The sequence below is a fragment of the Aegilops tauschii genome, chromosome 3, assembly GCF_002575655.3.
Source record: "Aegilops tauschii subsp. strangulata cultivar AL8/78 chromosome 3, Aet v6.0, whole genome shotgun sequence".
Classification (NCBI taxonomy): Eukaryota; Viridiplantae; Streptophyta; class Magnoliopsida; order Poales; family Poaceae; genus Aegilops; species Aegilops tauschii.
This window is the reverse complement of record NC_053037.3, coordinates 2,261,215-2,284,969: the sequence shown is the minus strand read 5'-3', so window position 1 is coordinate 2,284,969 and position 23,755 is coordinate 2,261,215. Positions and strand designations below refer to the sequence as shown.

The 23,755-nt window shown below is 47.7% G+C and overlaps 1 long non-coding RNA gene across 3 annotated transcripts; it reads left to right on the top strand.

Moving 5' to 3' along the window:
* Nucleotides 1–14,121: 14,121 nt before the first annotated feature.
* LOC141042206 (uncharacterized) lies at nucleotides 14,122–17,635 on the top strand. Of its 3 annotated transcripts, none has more exons than XR_012204007.1 (3): nucleotides 14,122–15,343; nucleotides 16,040–16,149; nucleotides 16,779–17,635. It is a non-coding gene; the product is annotated as an uncharacterized lncRNA (long non-coding RNA). The 3 variants fall into 3 exon arrangements; XR_012204006.1 differs by having other exon boundaries at nucleotides 16,750–17,635; XR_012204005.1 differs by having other exon boundaries at nucleotides 16,747–17,635.
* The last annotated feature ends 6,120 nt before the right edge of the window (nucleotides 17,636–23,755 follow it).

Here is a 23,755-nt window from a genome sequence, read left to right as displayed (position 1 = left end):
CACTAACCTATTTCTCTTAACATGCAAGTTTGCCACCTCGTCATTCAACATGTATGGAGAAAGGTCCACCACAACATGCAAACAAAATATTCCCGCAACAACATATACATGTTACACGTAACCATTTCTCTATGAATATATTGCAAAACATTCCCGCAACAACATGCCAGGTATCGTCTAGTTTTCTAATATAATATAACTACAGTGGACAACACAAAAGATGCCATCATTACAATGGCTAAAATGCTATCCATTTTCCATGATTAAAGTCCCTAGTGACCGCCTCCTGTTTAGTCCATATATGCTACAAGCACTATCTCAAGGTACTGGCCTCTTGCAATAATATATATCATGTATCATGTATGCAGTAACACATTGTAAACACCTCACTATTAGATCACTGGATTCATCCTAACATAACTTTAGCAACTGTTCTACTCTTCTTCGCCCACCACGCTTCTGCACACGATAACAGGAAAAGTTAATGAATGACAAGTTAAAAACAATTATAACCTACAATGCATACAAAAACTTACTTCTTATTTAGTTTGCATTTCTTGCTGCGTTTAGTGTGCCCTAGCAATTTTCATGCGCCGCACCTGATTCTGATCTCGTCGTACGAAAGTGGCCTACCATTTTTTGACATAGGGCGGTTCCCATCTGCCTTAGTTGCACCTTTCGTTGATACTTTAATAGGATCATGAACTTCAACTATGTTGCCTTCACCATCATCTACATATTCAATTGCACAAGTACTAAGATCAGCCGTTTTCTTACTCAAATTTTCCTTTAGCTGATCATACTCATGGCTCTTAGCTATCACGGCCTTCAAACTCTCCTGTAACTGATCCCACAAAGTTGGGTGTTTGCATGCTGCATGCATAGCTTCTGAAGCCAACACACTGACCTGGCTATATTTCATTCTTTCAGCTGCTCCAGTCCATCCAAATCCCAACAGATCGCTTGTGCGCCTGGCGGGCAGTCCCAACCTTGCGTCTTTCGTGAACCGCACAAGAACTAAACACTTTGGTATTTCAGATATATTCAAGTACTTCAGTACATGGAATATGTGCTTGCAAGGTAGACCCTTTCGAATCATTCTTCTGCAGCTGCACCTTATAGTTTCTGCGGAATTTACTGGAGTGTACTCCACCCAAAACGGCTCTTCCGGTTATTCATCCAGGCCACGATGTACTGCTGTGATCCGTCTCCGAGCTTTATTTCTACAATAGCCATGCCACCAATTTTCCTAAGATCAGCTTGCAACATATAGAAGTTTGCTGGAGTGAAGACGTGAGAAGCAGCTATCTCAAGTTCCCTCGAGCTAGTAACTGGCACCGGTAAACTCTGTGAGGCCGTGCAATCATCTCGTGCCTCATTCTCACGGATACGTACAACGGCGTTCTCATAGTGCAAAATCATATCCACCAGGGTCATTTCACCGTCTAGGTGGAGGTGAAGGCATGAGTTTAGACTTTCACTCCTCTGGTTGCTTTTCATGCCAAGCCAAAAACCCTCTGTCAGATAAGCCGCGGCCCACAGTCTCCTCTTCTTATACATCCGTCTCAACCATGTTACTGTTTTTTCCGACTGCCATCTTTTCGAAAACGCGTGCCATCTCTCCTCAAACGTGGCCGTGGACGTGCTGTAGTACAGAAGAGTTCGGAACTCCTTCAAGGACTTGTGACTGAGGTGAATCTTCATATTTTTTTCTATATGCCACGTACATATACGGTGCCACACGTCTGGCAAGACTTGGCGAATTGCCTTGATCATCGCAGCGTCGGCATCCGTGATAACACTCATAGGCATCTTTTGACACATGGACCTCAAAAAAGTCTCCAGCAGCCACACATATGTCTCTTCGGTCTCGTCCGAAACTATGGCACAAGCAAAAACAGTGGTCTTCCGGTGATTGTTAAGACCAACAAAGGGTATGAATGGCATACCATACCGGTTCATCTTGTACGCGCTGTCAAATACAAGCACGTCGCCGAAGTCCTCATAGTCATGACAAGACTGGGAGTCACACCAGAACATCCTATTCATATGTCCTTCCTTGTCTAGCTTGTACTCGAAAAAGAAGCTAGGATCCCTCTGTTTCCTACTGACCATGATGCCTATGACAGTGGCAGCATCACCTTTTGAAAGCAGCTTCCTCTTCTCCCTGGCGCAAAGGTTGTATATTTCACGCCTGGTAAAACCAACACCGCCATACCATACATGTTTGCTGATGAAGGTATCCATCATGTCGTGAATTCTAATCCCTGCAATTCCCATGGACAGTATCTCAGCTCTCTGGTACTCTTTGATTTTTCTGTGGGACCAAAGAAAGGGTACCTCGTCCGGTCCTGCCAAGATATGGCTATGCTTGTCCTCAAAACTATCAACATACCAAACCCCACGCTTTTGGTCAAGCTTCACGGTCAGGTGCGCTTCGCAGTGGCAGCGTGTCTCGGGTCTGAGCCTACGGCTATGTCCTTCCTCGGTTAGCAACCTGCTGTCACGTTTTCCTTGTCTGGAACAAACAAACCGCCTATAACGCATATGACGTGACTCGGTTTTGCTATACCTGACCCTTTTCTTTCTAATGCTGAAACCATTATCTCTAGCATAGCTGTTGTAGAAATCATACGCAGCCTCGTGAGACGTAAAAGTCATTTGTATTATCTGCATGAACATATCCCTCTTATCATCTGCACTAGCAGTATCTTGGACATTCTTTTTCCCCTCAACTTCTGTCACCTACACAATCATAACATAGCCATGAAAACAGTTTTCTATGGTATAACATTACTTCCATACAACATTGATTACATACATACCTCACTCATGATGACCGACGATTGCGACTCCCCAGAATCAGATGCAGCTAATGATTCGACATCAAGGCCTGTCTCCGCGTCGGATTCACCGTAATAGTCATACGCATTATGACATTCGGAAATGAGCTGAAAAATATAACACAAATACATAAGTACTTATCATATAATATTCCAGGATTAATTCAATTTGCATGCATGCCAACAAAAAATTCCACTTCCATACCTGACTAATGTAATCTTCAGTCGAGATCTCCGAGTTGTTTTCCTCACCATCATCATGCTCATTGTTTTCCTGACCATCATCATGTTCATCCATCTATAATTTTTCAAAATATAATATTGTCGGATGCCACCAAAAAATTACAACATGATAATGCCACTCACATTAAGATCTTCCAATACGTTCCCATTCTCTAACCTATCTCCACGATCTGAATTTTCATCATCTGACCAATCTTCTATCTAGTCTTTCATCAGTTCTCCAAACTCCATGTCATACATCATATCAGTTAACTCATCGTCCGCCATTTCCTACAACAATTAATATGTATCATCACATGTGCAAACATTATCAATGCTGACATATACAACACCTAGCGCACGATCACGGATGTTAAATAAACTACACCAACCGGAGAGCGCCCCAACCGAGGGCGTTCAGATCGTGCACACAACCGACGCCAACGACCTCTGATCAGCCATGGATCCTCCCCCCTCTCCACACCAAGCGGCGTTAAGGTACATCCCACGAATCCAGTACGTGATCACTTTGGATCACGAGAAGCCGCGCTACCCGTGATAACATGCGCCGCCGGATTCCTAGCCCACGGCACCAGTCGTGATTATTTTGGATCGCCGGATACCTAGGTAAGCCGCCGCATCAAATAACGGAGCCGTCGTGCACACAACCGACGGCAACCGACGCTAGGTTAACCCTAGAAAGAAGAAACCCACTTTAGCCCGCGTGATCACTGTGTATATCACGACGAGCAGCACTACCAGAACAAGATCTGCGATGGCCTGGACCGCCAGAAAGCTAGGTTGCCTGCCCCGCTAGGTTAACCACTACGACGAAAACAGCGGTAGTTCGTTTGATGCTGCCGCGAGCGAGACAAACGTGGGGAAACGGGATGCGGTACCTGCGAGCGCTGGAGGTTGACGACGGTGCCGCGCGCGCTCTCGGACGAGATCGCCGGCGATAAGATCGCTACCGCCGATATTCCTACAGAAACTCACCAGAATGATGGAGGAGCTGCGTGATTGATTGAGTTGCGTGATTGATGGATCGGCCGTCAGCAGGTCCCACCTGGTCATGGGGTCGTGTCATCCTTTTTTTTCGGGATGTCACCGTATAGATACGTATGGGTCATACGGGTTATACGGGGCTTGGATATGGGCTACGGGGCTTGGATATGGGCAGCGGCGGGCCGGAGAAAAAATAGATGGCGGGGTCAAGAATACCCCTAGGAAATTGAGTTAGGGGATGCACCGGAGCAAGCCTCGGCGTCGAGACAAGGAACTTGGAACCGCTCGCACCTTATCACAATAGGACAGGCAGAAGGGTTAGCTCCTAAAAAAAATCCGCACGATCAGGCAATGAGCTAACCGTATACACGACACGAGGCAATGTGGAAACGTAAAATTACTTCGGTATGGTGCCTATAAATTTTTACACAGGTGGCTCGGTTGAGTCGTCTCGTGCCGCTCGGTCGATCGACCAGGGTGAAAAATAAGTAATTCCTCACCCTATATATTTCTCATTGCAAACTGTGTTTTTCTGGGTCAAAGCTAGTCTGTCAACTTGGTTCGACTTGTGAACAAGTGCAATTGAAGTTAGGTACCATTGTGATGTCTTAGCATATGCAAACACTCCTTTGTAGCCGGAAAATATATGCCAATGGTGGCCGCGCTAGTCTATCAACTCGGCCGTTGCACCACCACAGGGATTCGCGCTGCCAGAGTATATATATATATATATATATATATATATATATATATATATATATATATATATATATATATATGCCATGTATTCGATTTCTTTTTGGCCCGTATCGAGCCTGGGAGGTCTTTTTGGCCCACATGAAAAGGCATCTAGCTAGGCTTCAGATGTGCACCTGACATGTACGCCCAGCATGGCTAGCTGGAGACCGGCCTCTGTACGTACGTCCTGGTGCGGAGAGACCTGTACGCATGCATGGCGTCGAGCATCGTTGGCCAGCGGAGGCCACAATCGGGTGCGGACGTGGAGCATTGGCGCCTTAGTTTGCTTTATGTTAATAATAATGCGACTGTCCGTTTTGACCAACAAATGCAGCACAGTTAGACTGTCTTTGTGTTTAAAAACCATTACTAGTACTAACCTGGGAATTGATTTTTATCTTTGCGGGCGCGGCTCTACAAAACAAATACTGCCACGTTAAAGATGGCTGTCTGGAATGTTGATGTTTTATTTGTTAAAAAAAAACTGCTACAGTGTCATCATCGGCACCCCTGCCAGGCTGCATAACTGAACTTAATTAAGCAGGTTAGAGGGTAAAGAATGATTTAAACTGCGTCATTTTGGACATAAACTGTGCCAGCAGCAGGCCCATGCTTACACTGTTTAACAGCCATTGATTAACATGTTTGGAAGGTTCCACAAACAAGTCTCCGTAATCTACTAGCTGGAATTGTACATCATCTAATTGAACATGTGTCTGACACATAATGCTTTGTCATTACAGCTGACATAAAAAAAATCATCGTACATGTACGCCAGAAAAGGTAATTTGTAGCAAGATTAGATGTAGATATGAACTTAAATAGCGCTGGAAGGAGCAATCAATGAAACATCATTCATGGTAAATTTTGTACCCAGTTTTTTGTGTAACATGTCGGCATGTCTCACTGAAAAACTAGTTATATCATAGAGACATGACTCTTTCGCTGACATGTACCAGTAATTCCCGAGACATGTACATATGGTAAAAGTCCACTCCTCACTGTCTAAGTGCTACAACAAATTCAGCAAATACCAGTGGGGCAAGAGAAATTAGACATGATTGAGTATCAGATGAAGGTGATCATAAAACTGGCAGATGCGAAGAGTATAGTTAACTCTTCCTGTGTAAAACTCAGACACAAGGTAGAATCAACTGCATTTGCAAGATGTTTTATTTATGGCGCAGAACAATGGGAGTTTCCCCATTTGGAGGACTGACACCAGTATATATTTTCGTCAGATATATAACAACACACATAAGTGAGAGGCTAACAACAAATTGCAGTTTAAGAGAAAAAGGCTCCTATTTAAACCCATTGTGCTCCAGATTTCTTATACAGGCCATAGTATTTCCAATCTGGTAATCATCATACGACAGTCATGAAGGGAGAAACACCACCGTGAAATCTATACATTACTAGCACTTAAACACTGTAAAATCCAAACTGCAAACACATGTTCAGTTGTAGTGCACCTAGCTTTGTACAGAGCTTTGGCAAATTGACCAAAAATCACCGAGGTGTAAACCTTAATGGCATGCCTCTCGATTGGCAGGTTAGCTCTCAGTGAAACACCACTCTGCAAAAGAAGAAACGTTCAGCACCAAATCAGAGTGAAACCCCACTCACGTTCGAACAGGTGTTTTCCCAATCCTTGCACTAGCAAATAAATTCCAGTTGGGTTAAGAATTCGGGCAAAAAAATTATTCTATACTGTTGAACGTGACATATTTGTACTTGCTATACCTAGAATCTCTAGCCTTGTATAGTTGACTCCTAGAAATATGATAGCATTAGTTTCCTTGTCACACAAGACATCTCGTGTATTTATTGTGACCACCTCCGAGGAATACAATTGAGTTATCCCATAATCTTTCTACATGGTATCAGTTTTTCTGCGATCCTCCTCGCTTCCGCTCTTCCGCAGCCGTCGCTCCTTCCTGTAGTCGCCGCTGCCACCTCCTCCAAACCCTAGTGCCGTCTCCGCTACCACCTCCCGTAGCCGCCGCCTACTCCCCAAACCCTACCGCCGCCGCCGCTACTCCTACCTCCTGTAGCCGCCGCCACCCACTCCCCAAACCCTCCTGCCGCCGCCGCTGCCGATCTACCGCAGCCGCCGCCGCCCCTCCCCTATACTACCACCTAAACCCTAGCCACCCGTCGCCACCCCCTCCTCCTCTCCGTCATCATGTCCCGCTCCAAGGCCGACCCTTCCGATGTTGGTTCCTTCGCCGGCGCCATGTTCACCTCCGACCGCCTCAACGAGCTCCACATCATGGACCACGTACCCGTCGTCCTCGACCTCGACTCGCCATCCTACAACGCGTGGTGCACCTACTTCGCGCTGTTGTTCCTCTCCAACCGTCTCATCGAGCATGTTGACGGGAGCGTTGACATCCGCGACATGAAGGACGACGACGAGTGGCTCGCCGTGGACGCCTGCATCGTCAAGTGGCTCTTCCTCACCATCTCCGCAGGTCTCTTCAACATGGTGAACACCCGTGACCCATTGCTACCTCTTGAGCATGCGTTGGTTTTCCCTTGAAGAGGAAAGGGTGATGCAGCAAAGTAGCGTAAGTATTTCCCTCAGTTTTTGAGAACCAAGGTATCATGGACACCATTGCTACCTCTTGAGCATGCCACCCCTTCACCAAGCAACTATGGTGGCGGTGGCGATTGGTACATGGACATCACATGGCTTCTAACCCCGGTATCCTCTCCCCTCTCCCTACCCCTTCAATTCTCGTATCGTGGTCGGTGATGGGTCCTCTCTTCCCATCACCCATCACGGTTCGTCCTCCCTTCCGCTTCCCTCTTCATCTTTAACTCTCAATAATGTGCTCGTCTCACCATCCTTAATCAAAAACCTATGCTCTGTTCTTACTCTAACTCGTGAAAATCCTGTCACTGTTGAGTTTGACGCTCTTGGTTTCTCCGTCAAGGATGCTCGCTCCATGAGGGTTCTGCACCGATGTGATTCCCCCGATGATCTCTACCCATGCGGTCCTACGACGAGTGGCGGTCCGGTTGCTCTCCATGCTGATGTCTCGCTTTGGCACGCTCGACTTGGTCATCCCGGCGCCGACACTCTTCACAAAATTTTGAGGACTTTTCCTCTTTCATATAATAAATCAGCGGCACACACTTGTCGTGCTTGCCGTGTCAGAAAACATGTTCGCTTACCGTTTCCCTCATCTACATCAGTAGCCACTTTCCCTTTAATGTTATTCATTGCGATGTTTGGACATCTCCAGTGCCGAGTAATTCGGACTTATCATATTATCTTGTGATTTTAGATGATTTCTCTCATTTCACTTGGACTTTTTTGTTACGCCGGAAATCCGACGTCGCTTCCACCCTCCACTCATTTTACGCTTATGTCCACACCCACTTTCATCGCACCATTGCTCATCTTCAAACGGACAACGGAAAAGAATTTGATAATCTCGCCATTCGTCACCTTCTCTCCACTCATGGCACCATCTTTTGCCTCACATGTCCATATACATCCCAACAAAACGGTCGAGCAGAGCGTGTACTTCGCACCCTTAATGAGAGTGTTCGTGCATTGCTTTTCCATGCACACATGCCCGCTAGGTTCTGGCCCGATGCTCTCGCTACCGCCACACTTCTTCTTAACATCCGACCTTGCAAACCACGCTGGCACTACAGTCCTCGTCATCTCTTGTTCGGGTCTCCTCCATCCTATGACGATCTTCACGTCTTCGGTTGCCTATGCTACACCAACATAACCGCCACTGCTCCACAGAAACTTGCTCCTCGGTATCTCACCTGTGTGTTCCTTGGTTATCAACCCAACACCAAAGGCTTTCGCTGCTACGACCCCGTCTCCCGTCGTGTGTTCGTCTCGCGGCACATTTACTTTGACGAGGTTGTTTTTCCTTTTGAGAAGGTTACTTCGACAGCAGCAACACCTCCGGACACTGGCCCCCATCAGTCGTGTGGCGCCCTTGCGCTCCCTGCGCCGCGGCCACCTGCTTCTTCGGTGGCCCGTCCGGCCTTCCCGACCGGACCCTCATCGCCGGTTGTGGTACAGCCGGCCTCATCTTCGTCCTCGTCGGTCCAGGAGGATCTGACCTCCTCCCCGCTGGCCTCGACTCCAGCCCATGCAGGCACGATGGCCTCTTCATCGACCTTGGCTGTCGCCTCCCCCGTGGCGTCACCCCTTGTGGGGTCTTCTACGACGGCTGCGGTCTCGCCCGCCGACACGTCGCGCGGGGCGCCTTCTACGCCGCCTGTGGTCTCACCCGCGGACCCGTCATCGCCACCCGCGGCTCCGTCTGCGGCCTTGTCGCCACCGCTTTCTGCGGCCTCACCAGCGGCCTCGCCCGTTCCCTCAGTGTCTGCGGACTCGTCGCCACCGTCCTCTGCGGCTTCACCAGCGGCCGCCTCGGTGCCTGCGGTACCCCCCGCGGCTATGGCTCCACCGCGCCGACGGCCTCGGCTCCCGCCTCCGCCGCCTCATCACTCTATGGTGACGCGTGCTAAGGACGGCATCCATCAGCGGAACCCTCGCTACTACAACCTCAGTGTTACGGGTCTCTCTCCGATACCACGCTCGGTGCGCTCCGCTTTGAGCGACCCGCACCGGCTCGCGGCCATGCGCGCCGAGTATGATGCTCTTGTCGCCAACAGGACATGGACGTTGGTTCCTTACCCTCCCGACGCCAACATCATTACCGGAAAATGGGTGTTTCGGCATAAACTTTTTCCGGATGGCTCCCTGGACAGGTACAAGGCTCCATGGGTCGTACGTGGATTTGCACAACGTGCCGGTGTTGACTTCTTGGAGACCTTCTCTCCAGTTGTTAAACCCGCCACGATTCGTGTTGTTCTTCAGCTCGCCGCCTCTCGACACTGACCTGCTCATCAGCTCGACATTAACAACGCTTTTCTCTATGGTCATCTTCAGGAGCGTGTTCTTTGTCAGCAGCCAGCTGGTTTTGTTGATCCCACTCGGCCTGATGAAGTTTGCCTACTCTCACGGTCTCTATATGGCCTGAAACAGGCGCCTCGTGCGTGGTATCAACGCATTGCAGCATTCCTCACTGCTCTCGGGTTTCGCAGCACCACCTTCGACACGTCGCTATTTTTTCTTCATCAAGCTGATCATGTCGCCATGCTTCTCCTACATGTTGATGATATCGTCATCACCGCCTCTCGTGCGGACATACTTCGTGACATCATTGGGCGCCTTGGTTCTGAATTTCGGCTGAAGGATTTGGGCGCTTTACACTTCTTCCTCGGCATTAATGTGCGACGCGATGCCTCCGGATTTTTTCTTCATCAAGGATAGTATGCTCTTGATCTCTTGGATCGTGCTGGCATGACCGACTTCAAACCTGCTGCTATCCCTGCCGAGGCCAAGCCCAAGCTCTCTGCCACTGCTGGACAGCCTGCCACTGATGCCGCTCTCTACCGCAGTATTGTTGGTGCTCTTCAGTACCTCACGCTCACCAGACCGGACATTCAGTTTGCCGTGCAGCAAGTTTGCTTGCACATGCACTTGCCTCGTGATGTTCACTGGTCTCTGGTCAAGTGCATTCTCCGGTACATTCGTGGCACACCGACCTTCGGCCTTCGTCTTCGTGCCTCCGCCTCCACCGAGCTATTTGCCGACACTGATGCGGATTGGACCGGCTGTCCTGACACTCGGCGTTCCACGTCAGGATATTGTGTCTTCTTCGGTGACTCTCTCATCTCGTGGTCTTCTAAGCGACAGCCCACCGTCTCCCGCTCGAGTGCCGAAGTTGAGTATCGTGTCGTCACCAACGTTGTTGCCGAGACATGTTGGCTTCGTCAACTACTTGGTGAACTTCGGGTTTCACTCCCGAAAGCTACGGTGGTTTCCTGTGATAATGTTTCAGCCACCTACCTCGCGGCCAATCCGGTGCAGCACAAGCGCACCAAGCACATTGAACTTGATGTTCATTTCGTCCGCGAGAAGGTTCAGTTGGGTCAGCTTCGAGTTCTTCATGTACCGACCACCCAATAGTTTGCTGACATTATGACCAAAGGGCTTCCAACCGCTGCATTCCAAGAGTTCTGTTGTCTCCACACGATGGGCTGTTATGACCATCGTAAATAACGTGGCACTGCCGGCTCAACAGCATTTACCGCCCTCTTGTGAAGCTTCTGATCCCGCTTACACAGGCTGGTGGTGAAGACGTGGTATTTCCCACTGTTCAATTGCTTCGGGTTGCTCTGATAACCATACTGTGGCTGCTGCTGATTTCCCTGATTACTCTACTGATTATAACCTCCTTGGTTGCCCTGGCCATGAAAACCGGAGTTTGAGCCATCGCCTCCATGACCCGGTCCATGAGAGCCGGATCCTGAACCGCCGTTCGGGCCACAGTTGTTCTGGATAGATTCCCTGAAGTGCCTCATGATACTGCAATCCTTCCACATGTGGGTGGCTGGCTTCTCATGCGTTCCATGCTTGGGACACGGATGATTCAACATCGCTTCAGGGTCAAATTTCGCCCCCTGAGCCGGCTTCCCCTTCTGGTGCTGATTATACTCCCGCGCCCCGGTGTTAGCTACAAAGTCTTCAGCTTTGCGCTTACCGTTGCCGCCCTGATTGGCATGGTTGTAGTGCTGTCCTTTTACGCCGCTGCTCTTCTTTCCCTTCCCTGATCTTTCATCCTCAGAGTCGGGGTCCTTGGTACTATCAGAGACGGCATACTTAACGAGGGCCGCCATGAGCACCCCCATGTCATCACAATGACGCTTAAGCCGTCCAAGCTTCTGCTTGAGTGGAATAAAACAACAATTTTTCTCCAATGTTAAAATCGCTGAGCCGACGCTGACATTGTCTGAAGAATGTATAATGGTCAAGACCTGGTGCACCCAACTGGTTGTTGATTCGCCCTCAGCGTGAAACAAGAGTCCAAATCCACAATCGACATGGGCTGCTTGCACGTATCCTTAAAATTTCGGATAAACCGGGCCTTCATCTCTGCCCATGACCCGACGAAATTGGCGGGCGGCCCCTTAAACCAGGTACGAGCCGTCCCCTCCAGCATCATGGTGAAGTACTTAGCACATGCAGCCTCACGAACATCCAACATCTCCATAGCCATCTCATAACTCTCTACCCAAGCCTCAGGGGGCTGATCTGCTATGTAGTTAGGCACCTTTTGAGGGCCCTTAAAATCCTTGGGTAGACGTTCGTTTCGCAAAGCCGCCGTTAAGCACGGCACACCGAAAGCCTTAGAGGTTACACCTGCCCCAATTGGAGCCGCCGGGTAAACCGGTGCGTGTTGATGAGCCGCCAGCTCGGCCTCCCGGCGCTCTCTGCTCTGGTCCACCAAGTCCTGTGCATTAGCACCATTGCGCGCCGGGTCATGTCCATGCGGTCGGTTACGGTGCTGCTCCGTACTCGAGACTGCTGGTGAGTCAATGTGCCTACTGTAGCTCCGGCTTGGACGAGGGGTCGCATGAATCCGGTCGCGACTATAGGAATAGGCCTGCTGCTGCACCAACGCTGTTTGAAGAAGCTCCCTGGCTCTTTGGGTTTCAACCGCCACCGGAGTCTCACCCTCGTCTGGCAGAGCCGCCAATCGCATAGCCGCAGCGATCATATTGTCTAAAGGGGTGGAGTAATGATCCGCGGTGTTACCAGGTGCTGAGGCGGGGTGTTGTTTATATGCGGAGAACCTGTCACGCGCGACTGACCCGACATTCCACCCCCTGGCGCTTCAGTCATCCGGTTTGTGATTGGCGGGTTACTAGCTCCCGCCCTGGGTGTGTTGAAGAGGTCCCTTGACTCGTAAACCGAGGGCAGACAACTCCGGTGCTTTCTCCTCAAGACTTCGTTTGAAGCGTTCTGATCCACCATAAGCCGATATGAATCTGCTTGAACCCGCTGTGCTTAAGCTTTCAAAACGGCCTGCTCTGCAGCCATCCTAGTGTTTTGTGCTGCTAAACCTGCTTTAGCTTGTGCTATCTCATCATGCAATTTAGCCACTTCTGCTTTATGCTGCACCTGGTTGTCTGGAGTTACATCAACCTCCATCAGAGTCGCCAGAGCATCCAACAGATCTGTTAACACTTGAGCCGGCAGGCGTGCTGAACCGCCAGCACCTGCTGCTGCTGCACCGGAAGTCATGGCCGCGGCGGCTGTTGAACCGAGAGTCGGCTGGGTGCCAGCCATGAAGATTGCCACCCTGTTCGGCGGCTCATGGGGGTCCGGAATACTATCGCCATCGGACCAGCCCCCAAGCCGTCCGTCTTGCAGTTGATACATTGAGTCAGTTTCGCCTGTGGACGATTCACCATCAGAATGGATGGCCGTCTCACCGCCTGACAAGGAGCTTCTAATTCGGCCCCATGGATGCACCCAACAAAGGCACACTTCATGGCGGGTTGGACCTGGGCGGCTCGTGCACGCTGAGCCGTCTTGATGAGGTCGGTGCAGATGTCCGGCTCAGGGCCCGGCTCACCGATTTTGCTGATGAAGACGTGGATTCCGCCGAAGGGGACCCGGTACCCGTACTTAATTGAGCCGGCCTCGGGGCCCCAGCCTGCATCGTCGATGTAGAGCTTGCCGCGACGACTCTTGGTCATCCGGCCCAAGAACTCAAAACCACCGTGCGCAGGCCCCATGGTGGGCGCCAACTGTCGTGGAAGTGTCACGGCAGATGTCCTCATGAAAGGACTTAGTTGTGGAGCCATTGCGACGAGGTTAGCTTCAAGAGGTTAAACGGGACAAAGGACGCGAGGAGTTTATACTGGTTCGGCCCCTTGCGGTGAGGGTAAAGCTTAATCCAGTTTGAGGAGGTATTGCTAGGGTTCGATTACCAGGGAGCAAACACGCTTTGCCTGGCTTTCGATTTGTTCTCTCTTGCCCTAAGCCGCCACCGGGTCGTCCCCTTATATACAAGGGTTGACGCCCTGCGGCCTACAGAGTCCCGGCCGGCTCATACAAACGTGTCCGGCCCGGTGACTAATCTTACATGCCTTATAATACAAGTCTACATATACATGGTGGTTTATATTTATGGGCCTTAAGCCGCCCTTTGGTTTGGGCCCTTTAACGAGCCTGCCTTGTGAACCGCCATCTTCAATATACTCTTGGGCTTCATTTAGATGAACCGCCACTGGGATAATCCGGCCCCTCCTGGGCGGGTCATATCCAATAATCATATCCTCAACAAGTTCCATTCTAATCTTTGCATCGCCGACGCCGACGCTTCGACTGCGCGGGGTGTTGAACGTGACATATTTGTACTTGCTATTCCTACAATCTCTAGCCTTGTATAGTTGAATCCTAGAAATATGATAGGATTAGTTTCCTTGTCACGCAAGACATCTCGTGTATATATTGTGACCATCTCCGAGAAATCCCTCAAAAAAAAAGTTAAGATGCAACACGTCTAAACACCACTTTTTTTAAGTGAAGAGGGGTCTAGAACGACCCCGAGCTTTCATTTAACACAAAGCGGTGGAAGTACAAAGCTCCTACAAGGACTCCAAAGTAAAATACATAACAAACAAGCCCCTGACTTTTACATGGAGGACCCCAAACTGAAAGCAAGAAATGCGATCGGGTCCCTAGCAGCCACCGGCCGGATTGAACCTCATCGCCGCCGGGGACGAACCACTTGGTGTGAAGAAATCGCCATGGCCGCAACACCTGCACACCATAGCCTCTGAACAACAGCTGGATCTGCCTCCCATAAGGCACGCACGCCGGGAGGAATGGAGTCGGCCGCCTTTCGGCCAGAAGAAGCAGCGAACCAGCGGAGACCGGCAGCCAATCGAGGGCGCCGTAGCTCCACCATGGAATCAACTGCTGATGTGCACGAACTCGATCTGCCGGCTTCAAGTATCTGCAACGCCCCTGCTCCTCATCCACCAGCAAAGTGACTTGAAAGAGCAAGCAGCAGCAGAGGGCCATCCTCCAGATCAGGGAAGACCTCAGGCTTATTGGGGAAAGAGAGCTCGCATCAGATCCACTCCCATCTGCCTCCATCCACCATGGATGGCCGGCCTGGGAGGCTACTGGTGACCACCAAACACTGCCTGGATGTGTTGATGGGGAGCTCAAGTACGGCATAACGCCAGACGCCACGGAGACAAGACACAACCTACACCTAAACCTAAGACTACTATGAACAGAGGGAGACCGACCACCTAACCCATCCTCGCGCCGGACGGCAGAGCCGCCGGAGAGAGAGAGGGAGAGGGGCGGTGACGGAGTGCACGAGGAGACTCTCAACAGGAGCAGGGAAGAGAAGGGTGACGAATCTCCCCTCTTTCAATCCAAAAATTGCTTCTCCTTCCTCCCGCCGAGTCTCTTGCTCGCGCCCACCCCCTCCCTCCTAGCGTTGATGGAAGAAACATGGCCAGCCCTCGGCCTGGCGGCCGGCGACGCGGCCTTCCCGCCCCCGCCTCCCCGTGGCGTGGGGCGAGGCCGCGACGGCGCGACGAGGCCGCTCGAACCGTGTGCACCAGCAAGAAGGCCAGCTCGAACAAACAGGATGCCCTGCAAAACGATTTCGAACGAGGTGCGTGTAGTTAGCAGATTAGCCGCTCATGTATGTGTAGATAGAGGTATGAGTAGCTAAATTCAGAAACTTTCCTACACTAGGCACTGTAAACTTCCAGTACACAAAATTCAGTTATCTTTTTCGTAGGAAAATTTCTGTAACAAATTTCAGAAGCTTGTATTTTCAATGTAAATCTAACTATGCTTGAAACTGAAATTTAAACTGAGTATGAAGTAAATTATTTTTGCATGATATTTACTGAATGTAACAAGAAGCATATGGTTTAATGAATTTAAACTGAAATGTAAGAAGAATGCAAGTACACTATGTTTCAGATTTCTGCAAGATATTTACTGAATGTAAATGTTTGAAAATTTGTGGCTTATCAAACTCCAGAAACTAATCAGATTGTCAATCAAACTAATCAAATTTGTGGCCGATTTCACAATCCTGTTTAAAGAAGAATCTAGCTAAATATGACAGGATTACAACCTCGTCAGATTACAACCTTGTCAGATTGTCTTGGCCAAATATGACAGCCTTGAAGATTGTTGCCTTAATCATAATGTACCAGCAACTGAATGTACTTATCTTTATCTTTGGCTCCATCTTTTGAAAGATTGGCACCAATATGTAATTACTGTACTTATCTTTATCTTTGGCTCCTTAATCCTAATCTACCAGCAACTGAAGTTTTGGTGCCTTATGATGCAGGGGAGATGCTAATACTCTTAGAATGGTCATTTGAGCCAACTGTTTCAATCGAGAGAACAATTTTCTACTGAATTCAGGAGTGCTCTGCAATGCCATATGCCATTGCTCAGGTAAGAAAAGAGTAAAATAGAAGAGCTATAACTAAACACAATGGTAGCTAAAGTACATAAGAATGTCATTGGTTTCTTCGGGTATCTTAAGCCTTGTGTATTGCTTCAGGTTGTCATGGCAAAAAATTAACTGAATTAGCATTAGCTAAAGAGTTAACTGAATTTTGCAGATTGTCATGGCCAAACTCTTCAGGCGGTATCTTAAGCTTTCGCTAATGAGTTAACTGAATTTTGCAGATTCCGCTGGCCAAAAATTCAGTTAACTGCCTCTTTTTTGCAAATTCTGCTGGCCAATAATTTGCATGTTCATGGACTGACATGAACATGTAATGTAGGAGGAGGATCAACATGAAACTACTCACATTAAACTGAAATTTTCCAAATTAACAGTTAACTGATTTTTTCCCAACATCCAACTACTCACATGAACATGTAATGTAGGAGGAGGATCAACATCAAACTACTCAACGTTAACTTCTGCTTAGCCAATAATTTTGATCACTGAACACTTCAATTACTCAGCACATAAACTGATGTTTTTTCCAAATTAAGAGTTAACTGAATTCATCAATTTTACTTTGCACATTTTTTCACCAGCAGCCCTGTACTTCTTGTCGCGGTGCTTGCAGAGGAGATACTGTGAGAAAGGTACTGGAGATGAACAAGCAAGGAGCCCTGTACTTGTTCTCACAGGCAGCAGCACGAGAAGGGGACCTCCGGTGGCAGCACACGAGCAGGGGAGCTCCGAACGGCAGCACGAGCAGGGGAGGAGCAGCAAGTTGTAGAGGAGCAGCAGAGGGAGATCGAGCTTGAGGTCCAGGCCTGCGCGAGTACTTGAGTTCCAGGCCCGCGGGAGAGCTTGAGGTCCAGGACGATCTTGAGGGGATATCGGCGGCGCAGGCCTGGCGGTGGCGGCGGAGCAGGTCCTGGGTGGCGGAGGAGCAAGCAATTGGGCGGCCTGGGCGGCGCCGGAGCAAGCAATTGGGCGGTGGGGCTCCTGGGCAACGACGGGCACTGGCGGTGGCGGCGGCGCAGGTCCTGGGTGGCGGAGGAGCAAGCAATTGGGCGGCCTGGGCGGAGGAGGATTAAGCCCTAGACGGCGCCGGAGCAAGCAATTGGGCGGCGCGGCTCCTGGTCGACGACGGGCCCTGGCGACGTGCGCGGGGGATGGGCGGAGGAAGAAGGCACACGGCGACCTTTTTGTAACAGATTTGAAGCTGCGGGGATGTTTTTGCAAAATTTGCAGTACACTATGCTGGAGACAACTTTTCTCGGACGGAAGGAGTACATGTGAGTCTCACCTCTTTAGCCAAGATTTCATTGTGATTTATCATGTTATGCCATATATCTTACAACCCCTTTGTTCTCTGCAACAAAATGTCATAAACATTGTTATAACGAAAAGGATGATGTATTCCTTCTTTACTAACTATTTTTTCCAACAGAGATTTACACTAAAAAATTGTACATCGTAAGACTTTCTTCACCATTGAACATTACTGAGCTCGACATTTCTGAATTTTAAACAGAAAAAGTTGAAAAGCGGGGACCCATGCCAATGGGGACATGCATACTCCCCTGCACCTTACATCACATATTAAATGGCTGAAAATATTTGCAAGCACCGCCAGCACAGGGATTTCCATGCCTGAAGAAGCAACCGTTAGTCAATAGGCGTGGAAATGAAAGCATGGTCTGAGTAAATGGTAGTCTTTTTTGACTACTATCTGTGAAGCACAAATTTGAAAGGAAAAGTATAGGAAGATTATTAAGCAATCATTATTCAATGGGCATCTAACTGAAAGTACAGTTTGTGGGTGCTAAAGCAGAACCAGATCACGCAGTCATTAACTGGCTATTAGAGAAAGGAAGCGTAAAGGTGAATAAATAAATTGTCAAAAAGCATACACTACACTGTACACATAGGATGGAGAAAGGGAAAACAAAGTAAAATCATGTAGCTATCAGTTCGTTTTAAAAGATTGGTGCGTCAGCAAGAAGCGATGTTGGTAAAAAGTTTCTGTAAGCTGAAAAGAATTCCACCCCTTGGTCACAAAAGCCTTTGTCTTTATCTCCATCTTTAACCTATGTGCAAATGAGTGATGAGTTCCATGTGAGTAGCGCTACCCACAGTAGAATGAAAATTGGCAGATCCAAAAATGGAAGGAGCATAAGGCTTAAAATCGATATCTAAATAAATCTATAAAATGACTAAATGAGCATTGTTCGAGGAATCACAAAGACGGAGTACATGCTCCTCTAACAGATGCCCCTGAATCCTAATTTGAACGTATGGAGGCCATGAATCATGGCATATATAGCAAGCAAGAGGAAATAAGCATGCGGTCATCCACCACTTAATCTTGGTATGCTAACCTCTGAGAACAGACAGTAGCTCTTTTTAACTTATATTACTACACTGTAGCAAAATTGGAGGTAGTAAAAATCCATGAATTCTAAACCATTCGCCTGCGAAATATTCAGAACTGGTTAGATGACTAATTTCTCCCTTTAACCCCACTTCAGGTATTCCAGGGGGTTCCTCAAACAAATGGTAATTTTTCAAATCACAACATAAAGGAGGAGAAGGTTGCTGTTTTGCATGACATGAGAGCAGATGTATCACTGCACCTACAAATTTAAGTCTGTATGGTCTGCTGGCACAGATAAAATTCAAAGACATCCTATGGGTATGTTGACATGGCTGGCTGGATCTGCAAAGATGGATGTTCCACAGTGTTTGATCATACACAAAAAGAGGAAAAACTAAACATATAAATATGTGATTCATCTGTATGCGTACATATCAACAGGGATATAATATAATACTATTTTTGCACCCACAAAAAGAGGAAAATCAGATTTAAGCACTAGTACTTAAAATCTAAACATTGTATTGGACGACATACCTCCACGCAAGCATTAGGCTATTGGACTGTGCCGCAAGCAATCGCTCCATCCATCCGGCACCACAGCTACAGGGCAGACTGGCAGCGCCCTCTAGGCCTAGTATGGATGGTATGGTAGAGAGCAGCCGATTCTTAGTCTTTGCATGCCGCCAAGCTAGGCTGTAATTTCCTATTGCTGTTTCCGTCAAGAATAGAAAATCAAGGAGAAAAAACATTTACATTTCAGCAAACATGTTACATGCAACATCCTGGATGCAGACAGAATTGAACAGAGGAGGATCCAAAGCACAAGCAAGTGTGTAGATGGAGTCAGTAGAACTGATGAGTAGTGCAGCACGAGAAGTTCTAATCAAGTCCATATGCCAAGCAATCCCTACATATTCAATGGGATGTTTTAGACTTTCCAAAAAGACCTGCAAAAAGATCACAGGTATTTTTGCAAGCTTCTGGTGGGGAGGTGATGAAAAGAAAAAGAAAATGCATTGGAAAAAGTGGCAGGACATAGCTATCCCAAAATGTGAGGGGGGAATGGGCTTCAGAGATTTTGGCCTCTTTAATCAAGCCATGCTGGCTAAACAAGGATGGAGGCTTCTGACCAACCCTGAATCACTTTGTGCAAAGGTGCTTAAAGGCCGATACTATCATGATTCAGATTTCTTGGCAGCTACAAAAAAGAGGAACTCCTCTCATACTTGGAGGGCAATACTACATGGGAGAGAATGCGTGAATCTAGGGCTGATTAAACGTGTTGGGGATGGTGCGAGTATTAACATCTGGGAGGACCCTTGGATTCCCTCCAATCATGGCTATCGTCCAATTATTCGGTTACCAGGGGCTGCATGCACCAAGGTGGAGGAGCTTACTGATCATGTGAATAATAGTTGGGATCTTGCTGCCTTGGAAGCAAACTTTGTTGCACCTGATATGCATGCCATTGCTAAAACACCCATAGGGAATTGGGGTGAAGATTGTTGGGCCTTGGAGGTGAAGAGGAATGGTAACTTTTCAGTTCGGTCGGCGTATAAAATTCTGAGCACAAACATGAGACATTCCTATGAATCGTCTTCGTCAGGAGCGGCAGGAAATGCCTTATGGAACAAACTATGGAAGATATCGGTACCACCAAGAGTCAGGAATTTTTGGTGGAGAGTTATAAGGGGTTTTGTCCCCTGTAATTATGTCCTGCTTACCAGACATATAGAAAAGGCCCCATTCTGCGACCTATGTGGCAAGGAGGAAACTATAACACATGCCCTGTTCGAATGCACTTGGGCGAGAGTCTTCTGGAAGGAGATGAAGACCATGATGCAGATTAAAATCCCAGTGTTACATCCGCATTCGTGGGCTTCAGATTTGATTGAAGGAAAATTGGGATCAGGCCAATTTGTATGCATAGTACTATGTGGCTGCTGGGCGGCATGGTCTGAAAGGAATGCTCGTACTCATGGTAAGAAGGGACAGTCAGTTCAAACTCCTGTTCGATGGGCTCTTGATAATGTTGTTGACCTTACAACAGTAGGGGGAACTATCCGACCTATGGTGACCAGGGAGGAAGATCGCTGGCAAGCACCGGAACAAGGGACTCTGAAAATCAATGTGGATGCGGCTTTTCTTGTGCAGGCAGGGTGTGGAAGTACAGGGCTGGTGGTCCGAGACTCAGAGGGCAACCTAATTAGAGCGCAGGCCTTGTGGTATCGTTTTGCATCAAGTGCCCAAACTATGGAGTTGTACGCTATCCGGGACGGGATTCAACTAGCCAGAGACATGGGTTACTCACGGATATGCATTGAAAGTGATGCTCGGCAGGTGGTTAGGATGTGCAAGTCTGAACTTTCAGAGAGAGCAGCGGATGCAGCTGTTTGCCATGAAATCAAAGAGCTTTTGGGAGGATTTATGTGCTGTGGTCTGGTGCTTGTACATAGGGAAGCCAATGAAGCGGCCCATCCGTGTGCAAAGAAAGCCACACAAGAGAGGAGGAGATGTTTGTGGATAAATTATATGCCTCCTTTCTTAGCTAGTTGTATTCAACTCTCGTGTAATCCCCCCTAATTGAGTTATAAAGCTCTTGATTCGCAAAAAAACGTGGATCAATCCTTTCTGGATTGAAGGAACTTGTTTATTAAAATTGCTCAGCTCGAGGGGAATACCCTCGAAATATGCGGGAGGAGAACATTAAAAAACGCAGAAATTCAATTATTTTTTAGTCATAGTGAGCATGTCCATGGAATGACAACCGGTAGCTTGCTAGGTGCCATGTCATCCTTGCATTTAACCTAGCTCCCTTTTTGTGTGGTTCAAAGGAAATGGTGTTCGCACAGCTATCAACAACGGATTACAAGTCCAAGGCACATTCGTACAAAATGTTGACCCCCAAAATATTTTTATTTAAAAATGATCACCTCTTTTTTTTGCAAATTTAAAAGTGAGCATCTCAACAGCGAAGCCAATGCGATATCCAAGTAAAAAGTATGGCCTCGGATTCGGTTTTAAGGCACATGCATGTTTGATCAACAATTACATCACTATTAATGTGCAGTTTTATATCTTGTAAACTTGATATTCACAAAAGGAAGTTTCATATAAAAATGATGTCATTATAGCTATATTCAGAAGTATGTAGTTATGATTGTAATTTTGTATCACACATACCACATAAGGCGAGAGCAGTTACACAAATATACTAGTGTCAAAAGAAAAAGACAATTGCTTCACCGTGTTTTGGACGAACTGGAAAATATCCACAAAAACTATGTCGGCTGTGAACCAACCTGTAACCGGATAGTTAGAAAGACAGTGATATCTCTAGCTCACAAGTCCTAGACTAGACTTAACATTGATGCTCACATTTTCCTAGCTCAATCTCTCAGAGATGTTCATAAGTGGGCTTTATTAATTTAAAGCCGGACGCTTCTAGCGTCTTTGTTTTAAAAAAAAGTGTAGAGTGTGCGTGCGTTCATATGGGTAAATGCATGTGCACTTGTATGAGCGTGTACGTCTATACTGTGTTTGAGGTGCTCATAGGAGTAGGGTATACATGCTTGGCTTGATAACGGTAAGTGCATGTGTGTATGTATGAACGTCTACGTCTGTTCTGTGTAAAGCAAAAAGTAGGCGCTAGCTGCTCCTTATACATAAAATGAGGGAAAATAGGAGACATAAACTCCATGTCGGAGTGAACATGCCAAGGGACGTCAGCTTGACAGATATAATATGAAAATCGCCACATCAACCAATATGCGGTTTAATATGAGAGATTGCTCACCACCCTCGCCGGGTGGTTGTCCTCGGTGCCGGAAAACGAGCATATAAACCGCTTCGGCGTCGTCTGCCGACGCGATGCGGTACTAATGTAACGACGTAACCGGCCCCTCCTCCCTCTCGATCGAGTTGCCCGTACAAGCGAAAGTGAAGCCCGATGATGGATGGTAGCCTGTCAGCTACGGCCCGTACTGGCCCAATAAGCGCCGGCCCGTCGTGTGGAAGAACTCGTCGTCATTCGGCGATTGTGTTCCTGTTGAGGAATTCTACAAAACTCAATACGAAAAGAAGCTTACGCACATCGATGACAGAGTGCGTTGGGCGTCCGAGGCGAGGCAATAGAAGCTGTGCTGCGCTGCTGTGAGAGGATCGCCGGCATGCATGGGAGAGGAGAGTCAGAGCTCCATATTCGTGTCGACATAATCTATTTGTTTGAGATTGCTTTATTACCACGCCAGAGTGGATCTAAGCCGTCCGATGGGAGGCTGCGTCCTTGGGAGAAGAGACGGACAGCATTAGCAGGGACAGCTCGGCAGGAATCCGAGTCCTTTCTCTAGCTAGCAATGCCTTTAGTGGTGGCAGATATAGCACATCGTAAACAAACAGTGAGCGAGGTAGCATGCGTTTGAAGAGGAAAAAGTTCAAAACAAACCTTGAAGTTGTAGACGAAAGCTAAATCAAACCCTAAATTTTGAATCCCGGAAATTGGCACTCTGAAGTTGTAATCCCAACCTATTTTGGACTCTAGACCAGTTTGGCACAGTAAGAATACTACAATCCCGACCGGGATAGCCTGCTACTCTCAGAAACAAGAATTTGGGCCGGCCCACTATAACACAACAAGAATTCGTGAAGTTTTAAAATGTTCGCGCATTTCTACAATTGTTCAAAAGTTAAAAAATGTTCCTGTTTTCTATTTGTGGCACAAATTAAATTCCTTTTGTGTTTTTAAAATTTATTTGGAATTTTGAAATTCTATTCGCATTTTTTAAAACTATTCATGATTTTAAAAAACCACATTTGTCAAAAAATGTTCCGAATTCCAAATGTTCTCCACATGCTATGAAAAATGTTCAGGAAATTGTGTTGAATATTTTCTCTACTCCCAATGGAGCAGTTGGTAGAACAACGTCAAGGTTTTTTTTTCACATTCGTCGGTTTTTTTTGTCATCCACCCACATTACATCCCATTGCGGAAACGTTCGCCGATCCATCCCACCCCACCGGACGAGACTTGCCTGCTCCCCGCGCGTGTGCCCATCCATACTCCCGTGTATGTATTTAATTGGAACAAAATAAGGCCCGGCCCCACTCCCTTAAAATCAGAGGAGGGGGAAGATGATTAGATAAGAAAGAAAAAGGGAAAAAGACAACCGTAGGATGAAGTGGGAGCATGGATTGAGAGCATGGAGAGGGAGCAGGCAAGCCGGATCCCACCC